Here is a 15,276-nt window from a genome sequence, read left to right on the forward strand (position 1 = left end):
GAACGTAATTGATGATGATTAATCACCGAAAAACGTCACTAAGCCCCGCCTCTTAGCATCATTAATTATAATCACTCGACGTGGAATACACCCTTACTGAAATCGGTTCCCGAAATCAGCTACGTGTGCCTAGCTCTTAAGAAAGAAAAAAAGAGGACACAAGAGCGCTACCTATCAAAAAAGTGATTTCCTTGCTCAATGAGGCAGAGGACTCTGAGCTTCCTGTATGGGGTTGGTAATGGCGTGCGTTTCGTTTCAATCCGGTGTCATCTTTGAGGGGTTTCGGGCTATTTTTCAAAATTTCCTTAAATTTGTTTTTGCAGCAAACTTATACTATTAAGACTGAACGAAATAACAGTTACCATTCCCGAATCAGCTAAAAAGTGATTTTTTTTTTCTTACTGGACCCTTTTTTTAGCACGTTTTTAAAATTTTTGGTTACTATGGGCCGTGGTTCGTTCTTTACTAGATTGCTGCTATCGCTGCAACTATAAAACAAAAAAGGCCTTTAAGTTTTTTACGAGTCGGACAAACATTTCGAGGGGAGGGGGTCAAACCCCCTAACCCCTCCCCTAAATATGGCCTTGAGTTTCCAGTGCGGCATTTTCCTGTCGGTGTCATTAAAATAAACCCATCTGTACTCTGATTAGTAGTTGACCTTTCTTAGATGATTTGGCAAGTTATCCGAATCCAAACTGGATTGAGACTTCTTCCCTGAAATTCTGGCGTACAAACACCAGTTTTGTTTGTGGCTATCATGTAAACCTGGCCTATAAGAACTAGTCTTGTGATTCAGGAGCGCTACAGCTCTCATGACAAAGCAAAAGAAAGATAAAATGACAAGACCCGACATGACAAGACAATTAATATTTATTCTTAAAGTTACGTATTGTATCTGCTTGGTTGATAGTATAACCAAAGAGAAAAAGGAAAATTGATATCAAGTAATTAGAAACATTCTGAAATGCTTTCAACAAGCTTCTAAAACTTTTAGACTCATTCTAAAATTTTAGCAAGTTTTCTAAAAATTGAGTATCGTATTTGCTTGATCGAGAGTCCATCCATAGAGAAGAATAAATACTGCTTTCCAATGATTACATGGGAGAAAGTGGGCCTTAATTTTATTAATTTTTCTCTTTTCTATTTTGTCATAGTCTATACGACTAATCTCGAAACTGTCCCTACGACTATGAACAAGGGCGTATCCAGAATTTTGTTCGGAGGTGGGGGGTTCACAAAAAAAACCTCATCAATTTATTTATATGTATTTTTGTTGCGTTTTTATGAGTCGGGCAAAAATTTCGGAGGTGGAGGCTCGAACCTCGTACCACCACCCCCCTTAAATACGACCTTGACTACGAATGAAGGTCTTAAAGAACTAGGTTTATTCAAACAAACAGTTTTCAATGATTTAAATTGTAATATAGCAATTTCAAGTTATATATTCCTGATGCTCCGAAGCAAAAATAAAAAATAAATCAACAAATATCACTTCAGTTAGAGGTCACTAGATAGCACGGTATCACTATCTAGCTCAACTTCAACAGAAAATGTAACCATCTTTGACGTGAAATAACTATAAGAATTATCAAATTCAATATGATAATTTCCTTTATCAATAGGTATTTGTCCTTCTACTATGTAGTTATGTGCCATATTTCGGGTTTTAGCCAAAACTTCGGTTTCTCCGCCATCAGCCTCCACTTTTCTTATGCCAAATGCTATATCACCACCTTCTGAGAAGAACTTCCACTTTAAAATTGATTTCGGCTCTTCTACAGATCTCGCTACAATAAAGTTTTTACCGTTATCGATTTTTATTTTTTGGCAGCCTTCAAGATCAATTTGCTGTAGGTTCCTTAAATAATGTTCTTTCGGAATATCCCCGACCAGCCCAATAATTTCAGTACAGGCTTCATCGCCTTTGGAGTCTATTCTCGTTCCGCCCCATTTTTTTGGAAGAATCTCTTCTGGGATTAGTATTTTCAAAGCTTTTTCCCATTCTTTTCTATTTGAGCCGTAGAACTGTATTTTCGATATGGTATAATCACTTAAAAATGGCCGCACAATCTTTAGTATTATTTGTAGTATTGCTGCCGTGTTTATAATTATTACTTTTTCAAGCATCTCTGGATAATTCGCCTCATATATTTGAACAAATTTTATAGCAAGTTCATGCACTGCTCTGTTTGTCAGATATTTGAAGTTATAATCCGCCATATCTGATACGATTAAATGTGTCGTTATTGGTACCCCTAATAGCTTGCTCTGTCTCACCATCATTCTTCGACTTCTTTCGGCGTTCCAAATAAAGTAGCGCATAAGCTCTCGCGTGTTAACACACTGCATCACACCTGGAAAGTCGAATTGAGCGTGTCTTGAGAACCACACTGGATGACCTGATTTATCAAATCCGATGAACTCCATCGGGGAGTAAGTTTTGAGAATGCTGGGGGGTTCCAGTCATCCGTAAGCTCGTCTACTCCCCAAGCCCTTCTAAAATCTATGTGCTTCCGAAGCATATCCTCTGCTTTATCAAGGTCAAAGTTTCTGGCCCGCAACCACCGAAGCAAGTAATCATCGCTTTCTTCTGGTAGATTTAGACCTGCAACACGACGTTTAAACTGAAAGAAAAAAAAACAAGTAAAATTTTTTGAACTTAATTTTGCATAGGAAAAATAAGCACTTTTGTACAAAATAAAAAACAGCTTGATAACCTTGGCGGTCCAAAAAACGCTCCCCTCCCCCTCTTGGTGGTCACTCAAAAGAAAAGATCCTTCTTCGACGATTTAGATTGCGTTCAAGCATACCTAGATTATTTATCTGACATGTCCGATCGATTATCATTAGCGTTTCAAGAGACGTAAATGGCTTTAGAGTTTGGGTGAATAACTACCGTACTTGAAACGAGTTGTCGGACGAGCTGATTCAGTTGTCGAAGTGGCGTCATGGTGCAAACGAAAAAGATTATGTTTCCAAAAATGAAAAAAACTATATAAAATTATGCGTAGAAAACAAAAAGGTTCGGTAATTACGAAACGTGGTACTCCTTCAGCAACTTTAAATAAGTTATGTTTTCAGTAGAGTAAATGGGATTTATATTGTATTTAGCGTATAATACGACGAATAAATCCGCCTAGATCTCCATAGTGTTTCAGTTAACAAGTTAATGTTAAGCCGATAAGTCGGATAAGGGATGCTAAAAATCACTACTGGAGTTCAAAGAAGGATTTCTATATCTATTCCTTCATCAAAAGTTTGTATGTGTTATGTGGTTATAGCAATAGTTTGTATTGTTTGAAGACGATATTTTTAGAGCATCATATTGAAAAAGGATGGTAATAAAGCAGTTTATAATCTAAAAAAAAAAAAAAATGATGTGAAACTAGCTGCTTAACATGAACTGAGAAAACAATGGGCAAAAACCCATTAGTTGGGTTCCAAATATTTTTTCATGAACTCGCAGAGGGAAAAAAAGCTCTCATCTGGAACCAATCTGCTTTGTCCTCTAGCTCAGTGGTTCTCAAACTTATTTAGCCACTGTACCCCTTTTTACCCACATTACATTTTAGGTACCGATTCTCAGTTACCGGTAATAAGTAAACTATAGCTAAAATATAAATAAAATTGCTAGTCCTAGAGTAAAAGGGTTGTTTTACTTTTTGTTGGCCAGACGCGTACCTCCTAAAAATATTTGCGTACCACAGTTTGAGAACCACTGCTCTAGGGTAACCTCGGACTTAAAGATATATTCCCTCTTCCCAGAGTTTTTTTTTTCTCAAATCACACCAATGTTAATAAAAATATGCTGGCCCTCAGTAAGCCTATTTGGCAAAAAGAAGGATTACAAGGTCTGGGGTGACAGGGCTACATTAAAGCCAATTTAAACCCAAGTCACCCGGTGAATAACTAATCCGCAATAGTTTTGAATCACCAATTGGACCACTGCAGAAAAATTGGCGTGTATCAGATAATCATTGATGTCTTGGTTGGTTCCAACAGTGCACAGGGGTAAGTTAATGCCAATTTCAAGCCATGGTTACCGATCTAACATGAACCACCCGGTGAATCACTGATCCGCATTGGTTTTGAATCACTAGGTTCACTACCTCAAAAAACTGGTGCATATAAAATAAGTATTGGTGCCTTGACTTATCTAATATTTGCAGTGAAAATCAATCTTGTCAGTGAGGTGGGATAATTCTCATGTGTAAACTAATAACTTCTTTTCTGCAAAAATAATATTGTATTTAACAAGCTTAAGTCATAAGTTTTTTAACTTTCAGCGATGACAAAGGAAATTTTCCAAGAGTTAGTGTCGAAGTTGTACTCTACTCTCACCTTTTATAATGTACGTTTTACAATTAAGGTGCTAAGATCAGGATTGCCTGAAGAGTGAGCGTTTAGCTCAGCCACCTTTTAATTCAACCTCGTTGACCTCAATCCATTTAACTCAATTCCCATTCAACTCGACTCCATTTCAATTAACCTGCTGCAGGGCTTAAATTGAGGTTGAGCTGAAGGAGGGGTTGAATTATATAATAGTTGAACTTTTCGGAGTTGATTTGAATGAGGTTTTAGTTGCATAGGTGTAAGTTAAAACGGTGTTGAATTGAATAGGGTTGAGTTGAAAGAGGGTTCAGTTAAAAGGTGGCTTAGTTACATATGAAGTCGAAAGCATCGATCTGTGCTATCGAAATTGTCTATATAGGGTTTTGGATTAAATATAATTTTTCCATTTTTTCCCTTTGTAGAGTTGATACCTGAATGAGAGGGGCATCCCTTCGCTTGAGTCAAAGTGGAAGAAAGTTCCTGCATAGCTGTAGGTGAAGTTAAGTCAAAAGTATCGATCCGTGCTATCGAAATTGTCGATAGAGTGTTTTGAATTACATGTAATTATTCAATTTTTTCCTTTTATAGAGTTGATACCCGAATGAGAGGGGTATCCTGTCACTTGGGTCAAGTGGAAGAAAGTTACTGCATGGCTGTAACTTTTGGATCAAATATAATTTTTCTATTTTTCCCCTTTGTTAGTTAATACCCGAATGAGAGGGGCATCACATCGCTTGAGTCAAAGTGGAAGAAAGTTCCTGCATGGCTATAAATGAAGTTAAGTCGAAAGTATCGATCCGTGCTTTCGAAATTGTCGATACAGGGCTTTGGATTACATGTATTCGTTCATTTTTTTCCCCTTTATAAAGTTGATACTTGAATGAGAGGGGCATCCCATAGCTTCAGTCACTGTGGAAGAAAGTTCCTGCATGGCTGTAGGTAAGTCGAAAGTAAAGATCTGTGCTATCGAAATTGTCGATAGAGTGTTTTGAATTACATGTAATTATTCAATTTTTTCCTTTTATAGAGCTGATACCCGAATGAAAGGGGTATCCTGACACTTGGGTCAAGTGGAAGAAAGTTACTGCAGGACTGTAGGTGAAGTTAAGTCGAAAGCATCGGTTTGTGCTACTGAAATTGTCTATACAGGGTTTTTGATTACATTTAATTTTTCTATTTTTCTCTTTTGTAGAGTTGATACCTGAATGAGAGGGGCATCACTTTGCTTGAGTCAAAGTGGAAGAAAGTTCCTGCATGGCTGTAGGTGAAGTTAAGTCGAAAGTATCGATCCGTGCTATGGAAATTTTCTGCATAGGGTTTCGGATTACATGTATTCGTTCAATTTTTTCCCTTTATAGAGTTGATACCTGAATGAGAGGGGCATCCCGTAGCTTGGGTCAAGTGGAAGAAAGTTACTGCATGGCTGTAGGTAAAGTTAAGTCGAAAGTATCGATCCGTGCTATCGAATTTGTCGATAGAGTGTTTTGAAATACATGTAATTATTCATTTTTTTCCTTTTATAGAGTTGACACCTGAATGAATGGGGCATGCCGTCGCGTCGGTAAAGTGGAAAAAAGTTACTGCATTACGGTAGGTAAAGCTTAGTCAAAAGCATCGGTCTGTTCTTACGAAATTGTCTATAGAGGGTTTTGTATTACATATAATTTTCATTTGTTCCCCATCTGAAGAGTTAAGACCTATATGAAAGGGAAATCGCATTGGTCGAGTCGAAGTGGAATAGAGTTTCTGCATTGCTGTAGATAAAGTTAAGTCGAAAGTATCTATCTTTTCTTCATAACTGGTCTGTAAAGTGTTTTGGATTATATATATTCGTTAAATTTTTTTCCCTTTATAGAGTTGATACCTGAATGAGAGGGGCATCTCTTAGCTTGATTCAATGTGGGAGAAAGTTCCTGCATGGCTGTAGGTCAAGTTGAGTCCAAAGTATCGATCCGTGCTATCGAAATTGTCGATAGAGTGTTTTGAAATACATGTAATTATTCAATTTTTTCCTTTTATAGAGTTGATACCCGAATGAGAGGGGTATCCTGTCGCTTGGGTCAAGTGGAAAAAAGTTACTGCATGGCTGTAGGTAAAGTTAAGTCGAATGTATCGATCTGTGCTATTGAAATTGTCGAGACAGGGTTCTGGGTCGAATATAATTGTTCTGTTTTTCCCCTTTGTAGAGTTAATACCCGAATGAGAGGGGCATCACATCGCTTGAGTCAAAGTGGAAGAAAGTTCCTGCATGGCTGTAGATGAAGTTAAGTCGAAAGTATCGATCTGTGCTATCGAAATTGTCGATACAGGGCTTTGGATTAAATATAATCGTTAAATTTTTTCCCTTTGTAGAGTTGATACCTGAATGAGAGGGGCATCCCTTAGCTTGAGTCAATGTGGAAGAAAGTTCCTGCATGGCTGTAGATGAAGTTAAGTCCAAAGTATCGATCCGTGCTATCGAAATTGTCGATAGAGTGTTTTCAAATACATGTAATTATGCAATTTTTTCCTTTTATAGAGTTGATACCTGAATGAGTGGTGTATGCTGTCACGTCGGTCAAGTGGAAGAAAGTTACTGCATGACTGTAGGTAAAGTTAAGTCGATAATATCGATTTGTGCTACCGAAATTGTCTATATAGGGTTTTTGATTACATATAATTTTTCTATTTTTCCCCTTTGTAGAGTTAATACCCGAATGAGAGGGAAATCACATCGGTCGACTCGAAGTGGAAGAGAGTATCTGCATGGCTGTAGATGAAGTTAAGTCAAAAGTATCGATCTGTTCTACGGAAATTGTCTGTACAGGGTTTTGGATTATATGTATTCGTTCTATTTTTTCCTTTTGTAGAGTTGATACCCGAATGAGAGGGGCATCCCATCGCTTGAGTCAAAGTGGAAGAAAGTACCTGCATGGCTGTAGGTGAAGTTAAGTCGAAAGTATCGATCTGTGCTATGGAAATTTTCGACAGAGGTTTTTCAATTACATGCATTTATGCAATTTTTTCCTTTTATAGAGTTGACACCTGAATGAGTGGGGCATGCCGTCACTTCGGTCAAGTGGAAGAAAGTTACTGCAGGACTGTAGGTGAATCTAAGTCGAAAATATCGATTTGTGCTTCCGAAATTGTCTATACAGGATTCTTGGTTGCATATAATTGTCCCATGTTTTTCCTCTGAAGAGTTAATACCCGGATGAAAGGGAAATCATATAGGTCGACTCGAAGTGAAAGAAAGTATCTGCATAGCTGTAGATGAAATTAAGTCAAAAGTATAGATCTGTTCTACGGAAATTTTCGGCACAGTGTTTCGGATTATATGTATTCGTTCAATTTTTTCCCTTTGTAGAGTTGATACCTGAATGAGAGGGGCATCCCTTAGCTTGAGTCAAAGTGGAAGAAAGTTCCTGCATGGCTGTAGGTAAAGTTGAGTCGAAAGTATCGATCCGTGCTATCGAAATTGTCGATAGAGTGTTTTCAATTACATGTAATTATGCAATTTTTCCTTTTATAGAGTTGATACCTGAATGAGAGGGGTATCCCGTCACTTGGGTCAAGTGGAAGAAAGTTACTGCATAGCTGTAGATGAAGTTAAGTCAAAAGTATCGATCCGTGCTTTCGAAATTGTCTATACAGGGTTCTGGGTTGCATATAATTGTTACGTTTTTCTCCTTTGTAGAGTTAATACCCAAATGAGAGGGGGATCCTATCGCTTGATTCAAAGTGGAAGAAAGTTTCTGCATGGCTGTAGGTAAAGTTAAGTCGAAAGTATCGATCTGTTCTTCCGAAATTGTCGGTAAAGGGTTTTGGATTATATGTATTCGTTCATTTTTTTCCCCTTTATAGAGTTGATACCTGAATGAGAGGGGCATCTCATAGCTTGAGTCACTGTGGAAGAAAGTTCCTGCATGGCTGTAGGTAAGTCGAAAGTATTGATCTGTGCTATCGAAATTGTCGATAGAGTGTTTTGAATTACATGTAATTATTCAATTTTTTCCTTTTATAGAGTTGATACCCGAATGAGTGGGGTATCCCGTCACTTGGGTCAAGTGGAAGAAAGTTACTGCAGGACTGTAGGTGAAGTTAAGTCAAATGTATCGATTTGTGCTATCGAAATTGTCGATATAGGGTTTTGGATCAAATTTGATTTTTGTATTTTTCCCCTTTGTAGAGTTGATACCCGAATGAGGGGGGCATCACATTGCTTGAGTCAAAGTGGAATAAAGTTACATTGCTTGAGTCAAAGTGGAAGTTAAGTCGAAAGTATCGGTCCGTGCTTTCGAAATTGTCGATATAGGGTTTTGGATTACATATAATTTTTCTATTTTCCCCCTTTGTAGAGTTGATGCCTTCATAAGTGGAGTATGCCAGTGAAAGAGTTAAAGTGGGAGCAACTTCCTGCAGGGCTGTAGATGAAGCTAAGCCATAAGTATCGGCTTGTGTTAACCCAACTATCGATGTAATGTTTTGGATGCTTGAAACTTTTTATACTGTTCAGTTACTGCAAGTTATTTTGAATAAAACTTGAGGACAAAAGTTTCCTATTCGCACAGACACGCAGTAGAAGACACAGGGCTGGCTTTAGTCCTGGGATCTTTGATCATGTTTTTCTAAAACTTCAGCAAATCGAAATTGCCTTTTGATTTGCTTTAAGAGAGGTGGAACTGAAATTCAAAGCTTATCTATATATTTTTGCTATTCAATTTTAAATGACAATAGGAATTCTCATACTTCTACCTAATTTTCTTACAAAACAGATTTTTTCCTATAAAGAACTTCATGAAAACCGAAAACAAAGATGAAGTCACCACTGCCTCCTAACTCTCCCCTCCCCTTCTTACTGAAAATGATTAAAATCTGCTCTTTTCTGAAAAAAAATCACAGTTCAATTCAGTTCATATGTTTATACTCTTTTTCAAGGAATTATTTGGAGCACAAAAACTACCCGGAAAGCATAGTTTAGTGTAATATAGGGTATTTAGTAGGATAAACAAGAAAGATACAAAAAAGAAAGGAGAAATGAAAAAAGAAGGATGAGAAGAAAAAGCCGCAGATAATTACCTTGACCTCAAGAACTTTCCTTAGAAAAGTAACTATCACAGACAGATTATATTTGACGCTTGAAGGGGATTCCTGACTCTATTTCAAAGATGTCTGTTTATAAATCGTGAAATTTCTAGCTTTTTTTATTGGCGTTGGCTTTTTCCCCTCAGTTGAGCAAATATACGGTCAAATAGGGATATGTCCATTTATTTACACAGTGAAAACAGGTACTTTATTTTCGATCACAAGTCTATATATTTTGATCACATATGTAGCGATCCTCATCACTAGAAATACTAAAGTATTAAAATAAAAACTAAGATATTTCTACAAACAAAATAATTAACTTCCGGGTAATTCACTAGATTTTTTCTGAGAGAGTTCAAAAACAGGGTTCATTCAAAGTCTTAAGATGTAAATTTTGTTCTTTAATCTTGCCTAAATGTAAAATAAATTTCCAATGACCGTGGCTAAGTCTTCTGTGTCTTCTAATTTCACAAGAAATGTTGAATTTATAGGTTGAATTATACTTGATTGCTCTCATTTCCCACATATATGACGTATTCTTGGTGTAATACCTTAAATTAGGTATGCTTTTTCCAGATCATACCTCCTTTCTATGACGTATTCTCGGTGTAATACCTTAAATTAGGTATGCTTTTTCCAGATCATACCTCCTTTCTATGACGTATTCTCGGTGTAATACCTTAAATTAGGTATGCTTTTTCCAGATCACACCTCCTTTCTATGACGAACAAGTAAATGCTCAAGTGGGGATAAGTCCATTTACCTCTATTATGAATAACTTTCCAGGGACGTTCCAAAGAGGATACCTCTCCCTTTAAATTTTTTGAAAGTATTCGTAAAATCATTAGAAAAATTTCGTTGAATTTACCGTTATACACACACAAACACATTCACATATATATATATATATATATATATATATATATATATATATATATATATATATATATATATATATATATATATATATATATATATATATATATATATATATATATATATATATATATATATATATATATATATATATATATATATATATATATATATATATATATATATATATACTCGTATATATATATATTTCGCTCTATTGCGCTTATTTTACATTGATTTAGATCGTTTTTTTTTCAGTCAATAATTTTATCCGTGGAGAAAGCATATGAAGCAGCCTTATCTGCAGTTTTTTTTAGTTATCTGACTATCGTATCTCAACCACAGTTCACACGGCTCTGTTTGTTCTAAAAGATTCAGAAATGGATAAATAAGCAACATAAAAGATATATTGAAAACAGGAACGGTCATTATGGTTATAAATTACAACAAAAATTAAAGAATAAATAAAATCAATAAATTAAATATTTTTTATTAATATATTTATTAAAACGTAGCCTATTTATATTTTTTTTTATTGGTAAAAAATAAAGAATAATAGATTGTTCATTAGCGAACCAAACATCTTTCGGACTTTTAGTATTAAAATCATGAAAACAGTAGACAAATAAACAAAGGGCGATTTATAAGAAAATACGGCGAAAGTGCAAAAATCTTGATAGTTCTGGAAGTCCGGCGCCAAGAGGCTCCATACGGCGTGTGTAGCAAACTATAGTGAGTTCCAGAACTCAATTATTATTAATTATATTTCTTTATTTGTTATCGCCGTTCCAAGACAACAGATAAAAATATTTATGAGTACTATGTATTACTACAATCAGGGCCGGATAAAGGATGATTAGAGCGATTGAGCCCAATCGGGCTCCGCATTTGAAAGGGCCCCGCGTTACCATCAAAATGAACAAAAATAATTTTTGAAATTTAAAGTAAATTATTTTTGACTATAAGGGATAAATTGTGAGTTATTCAAATAATTAAAAACAAAATTATTTTAAGTTTGTATTGCTGGATGAGATTTATTAATGTGTTTGTTATTATATAATATATACTTTATAATATTGAAAACTGATACCCGTAAAAGTTCAGGCCAAAATTTATTTAATTTAATCGGGATAGTCCTATATTAGAGAGATTTTGCACTACGTACGTGAACTACTCTAGTACGTAAACTTCTATACTGAAATATATTATTTAATTATATTATTATAAATAGAAAGGGTGCCGAAAAAAATAAAATCTAATCGGACCTCGAATTAAGTCAATCCGGTCCTGACTACAAGTTTAGTAAGAATAACTATGTTGCCCTTTTATGTCTTATAAGCATTTTATATGCTAAATTTGATGTTACCTGCCATTTTATATAGGGTGCAGATATTGCAAGTTTTAACAACTTACTTCTGCAACCAGCCACTTGAGCCCAACAGAGATGCACACGTCGCTCCTTCACCCCAATTGATTCGAAGTTCACTCTTTACCCCTTCCCATGAAGTTTCAATTTACTTTAAATCCTTCATAAATCATGACGAAGCCCACTGTGCCTTTCCATCACACAAAATTGCAGAAGATACCAAGAAAGTTTGAGAAGACAATCAATGTATCCTATACGAATATTTCGGCTATATGGTAAATAGCCATCATCAACACAACATAATACGTATAAAAAAAAACTAAGTACTCAAAGACATCGATAAATTGGTTTTGAGTAAATCAGTATTTTTTCTTTATTTTATATTATGTTGCGCTGATGGTGGTTGTTGATTATATACCCGATACATTTGCTTAGGTTTTATTCCCAGTCTTCACAAATGTCCTCGTTATCTTCTTTATTTTGTTTAGATCCTTGCTTATCTATATGTTATGAACTCTTTCCATCTCCATTCGGAGACAACCCGCCTTTCGTTTGTCCCCAGACGGATGGCCAAAAGAACAATCGGTACTTACGCATTATATGGGCCTCTACAAGGAAACCAGTCACGAAAAACCCGCCAGACGGGTTAGTTCAAAAGACCGCTATAGAGTAATGGAATGCAAAGCGTGGTTTTCATTGCGTTTACGATATTTAAACTATTGTTTTTTGGGGTTTAGGGGGGGGGGGAGGTACCTCGGTTCGGTTCGGTATTTAATATACGCTATCCTTTACCCCCCCCCCCCCATAATGTGCAAATATATAGCCCAAATTTGTTTATAAACTATTATATATTCATCCTATTTTATTTCATTAGCGTTAACCAAACTTGACTTTTTAGAAGGGCCCATATAATGCGTAAGTACCAAACAATCTCTGGCAATCTGTCATCCCTAAAACAGTACTTGTCTGTTATAGCGACCCCACTCAAGATGTGAAGTTAGGTTAATTCTAATGAAACATACTAAAACATGATGAACATATGATATTTTAGAAACAAATTCGGGCTATAAATTTGCACATTAGGGGGGGGGGTATTGGTTAAGTATTGCGGGTCTGCGTGCAAAATGTGTTAGCTACAATTATTCTGCATATTGTGAAGTAAGAATTGTTTTTTAATTTCACGCTGTCCAAGTACTTTAACCCCCCTCCCTAATGTGCAAATATATAGCCCAGATTATATAAAGTCTAATATATTGTGTCACCCGCCCCATGTTTTCCACTCAGCGTGAGCTAATTGTCTCTTAATAGAGACAGATGAAACCGGTCTGTTCTCGAGTTTTACACAATGTAATTCTTGAGTGGGGTCGCTATAACAGATAAGTACTCCTAAAACTTGTCCGAAACAAACCATAAAGAAAATTGAGTACTAGAATTCCCTCTCAGATCCATTACAACTCACCTCAATAACATTTCTTTCATTTTTATTTTCCAAGTCACTCATATTGACATGCGCTTTTGATCTCAGACAAAATTATTATCAAACTGTCAAAGGTGAGTTGGCCTTATTCTCAAATTTAAAAAAATACTCCTATGGCGATCAAGCACTAGAGACTCAGTTTGTTCCTTTCCATTCTGAGAATATATTATAATGAGCAGCCTAAAAGATCTTATTTTTGTCATGTTTTTTTCTTATCATGTTTGTTTTGGTTTTGTTTTTTTAACTTATCTTGTTTGTTTTTATGCTATTTTTGGATGTAGGGAACAAAAATCACGTAAACAGTAGAAGTTGTTTTATCTAATATTTGGCTAGATATCAATCTGTTATTGCAAAAGACAGAAGGAAAAGCCTTGGATTTACCCCAGTAAAAAAAAAAAAAAAAAAAAAAAACTGTAAGAATTTAGATTTCTAGCGTTCATTAATCAAAGGATTATGTTTTAAATCCTTAATTTATTGATGCACAAGAAAGTACGGTACTTGTGCATTTTATGGTACCCACAAAAGAAGTCAAGTTTGGTTAATGCTAATGAAATATAATAAAATAGGATGAATGTATAGTAGTTTAGAAACAAATTTGGGCTATATATTTGCACATTAGGGGAGGGGGGGAGTAAAGCATAGCATATATTAAATACATAACCTAACCTAACCACACCAGCCTAACCTAGGTACCTCCCCCCTAAACCCCAAAAAACAACCGTTTAAATATTCTAAACGCAATGAAAACTACGCTTTGCATTTCATTTTTTTATTGTAAATACCCGTTTGACGGGTATCCATTAGTAGTTCCTTGTACAATATATAGCGGTGGGTACCATAGAGTGCACAAGAACCGAAAGTACTACACACGATGGAGCAGTAGAAAAAGGAGAGAAAAAAGAACATTCGATCGCTATGACATTTTAATCAAGACAAGACAATTACTAAACTGTCAACCAACCAGTGTTGTCAGACGTCTGGTTTAAAGTTGCACCGCCATAAATGAAACTGCGTCGAATGAACGATTTTCTCCCAGAAAAATATGCCGATTTGAAAAAATCAATACACGAACACCTCAGAAAAGCGCCAAAATGGCCCAAATATGCCTCATCTGGCCACTCTGCAACAGTTTGATCTTAGTATCTACACGAGGTGAATTAGTTTGGCTTTATACTGAGCATTTTATAAAAAGGCTTTTTTTATTTCTAAATTTGCAGCACCAGGTGAATTGTGGTTGATCAGCATCTGATTTGCGGCTAGTGTTTTGCACTGCTTCATCGCGAGATTTTAAATGACTTTTGAATCTTCTTTCGAAGGATTTGATGATTTTATTTCTTAGGGAAAACGTTCCCAGGAAGATCTTTCCAAATTGAAGTACAACGTCGAACAAAGCTGTTCTTCAAGTGCTCTGTTCTCGGCATGTCAACCTAAAGATAATTGGACCAATTCTGTGTGCCTTTGTGTTTGTCTTGTCGGTTGGACAATGGGAGGCACTATACGAGAAAGCTCTATAGAAGGAGGAGAATTTATGTACTTGTAGAAAAGAGCCATCGAAACTACAGCATTAACATTTCCCGGTTTTATATATGCAGGTGAAACCTCCAGTGTTGTAAATTACTTAAATTACTTATTTTATGTACTATTTAAATAAAAACCCAAATTACTTGAGTTACCAAAGTATCAAAGTACCTATTACTTAATATTTAAGTGAATAGTTTAAAAAATGTTTTTCACTAAAGGAGTTTTTCAAAGAAAAGTAAAGAGCTTCATTAAACGAAAAACGAGCAGAAATGAAATCAAATAATGACCAAGCGTGACACGTGCACAATTCACTATCAATAAGTAAATGAAACCCAAAACGAACAGAAATTGCAATAAATAACCTGGTCAATTTAAAACGAACAAAAATTACCACTAAGATAATTAAAGGTCCCAAAGACCAGAAGGTCCCTTGCACTTTACTTAAAACAATTTTTGTTTCAAGCTCTGTGATTTTATTTTTCATAACATCAACAAAAAAACAAAGAAAATCGGCATAATAAATACAGTTACTGAAAATTTTAAGTACTCATTAATTAAAACGTAATTATTTAAGTTTGTAAGTTTTACCACCACAGAGAGAGGGCACGAAAATAAAACCCACCAAAAGGCCTAAAAA

The 15,276-nt window shown here is 35.6% G+C and overlaps 1 pseudogene across 1 annotated transcript; it reads right to left on the reverse strand.

Moving 5' to 3' along the window:
* Positions 1-1,368: 1,368 nt before the first annotated feature.
* Positions 1,369-13,254, reverse strand: LOC148941296 (SEC14-like protein 2; annotated as a pseudogene). The gene is made up of 2 exons (XR_016143257.1): positions 13,101-13,254; positions 1,369-2,624 (listed from the first exon to the last, which is right to left on the reverse strand). The product of XR_016143257.1 is annotated as an SEC14-like protein 2 (transcript).
* Positions 13,255-15,276: the final 2,022 nt, after the last annotated feature.

Source organism: Artemia sp. Qi Xiang Cuo, chromosome 18 (genome assembly GCF_049724085.1).
Source record: "Artemia sp. Qi Xiang Cuo chromosome 18, ASM4972408v1, whole genome shotgun sequence".
NCBI classification, from domain to species: domain Eukaryota; kingdom Metazoa; phylum Arthropoda; class Branchiopoda; order Anostraca; family Artemiidae; genus Artemia; species Artemia sp. Qi Xiang Cuo.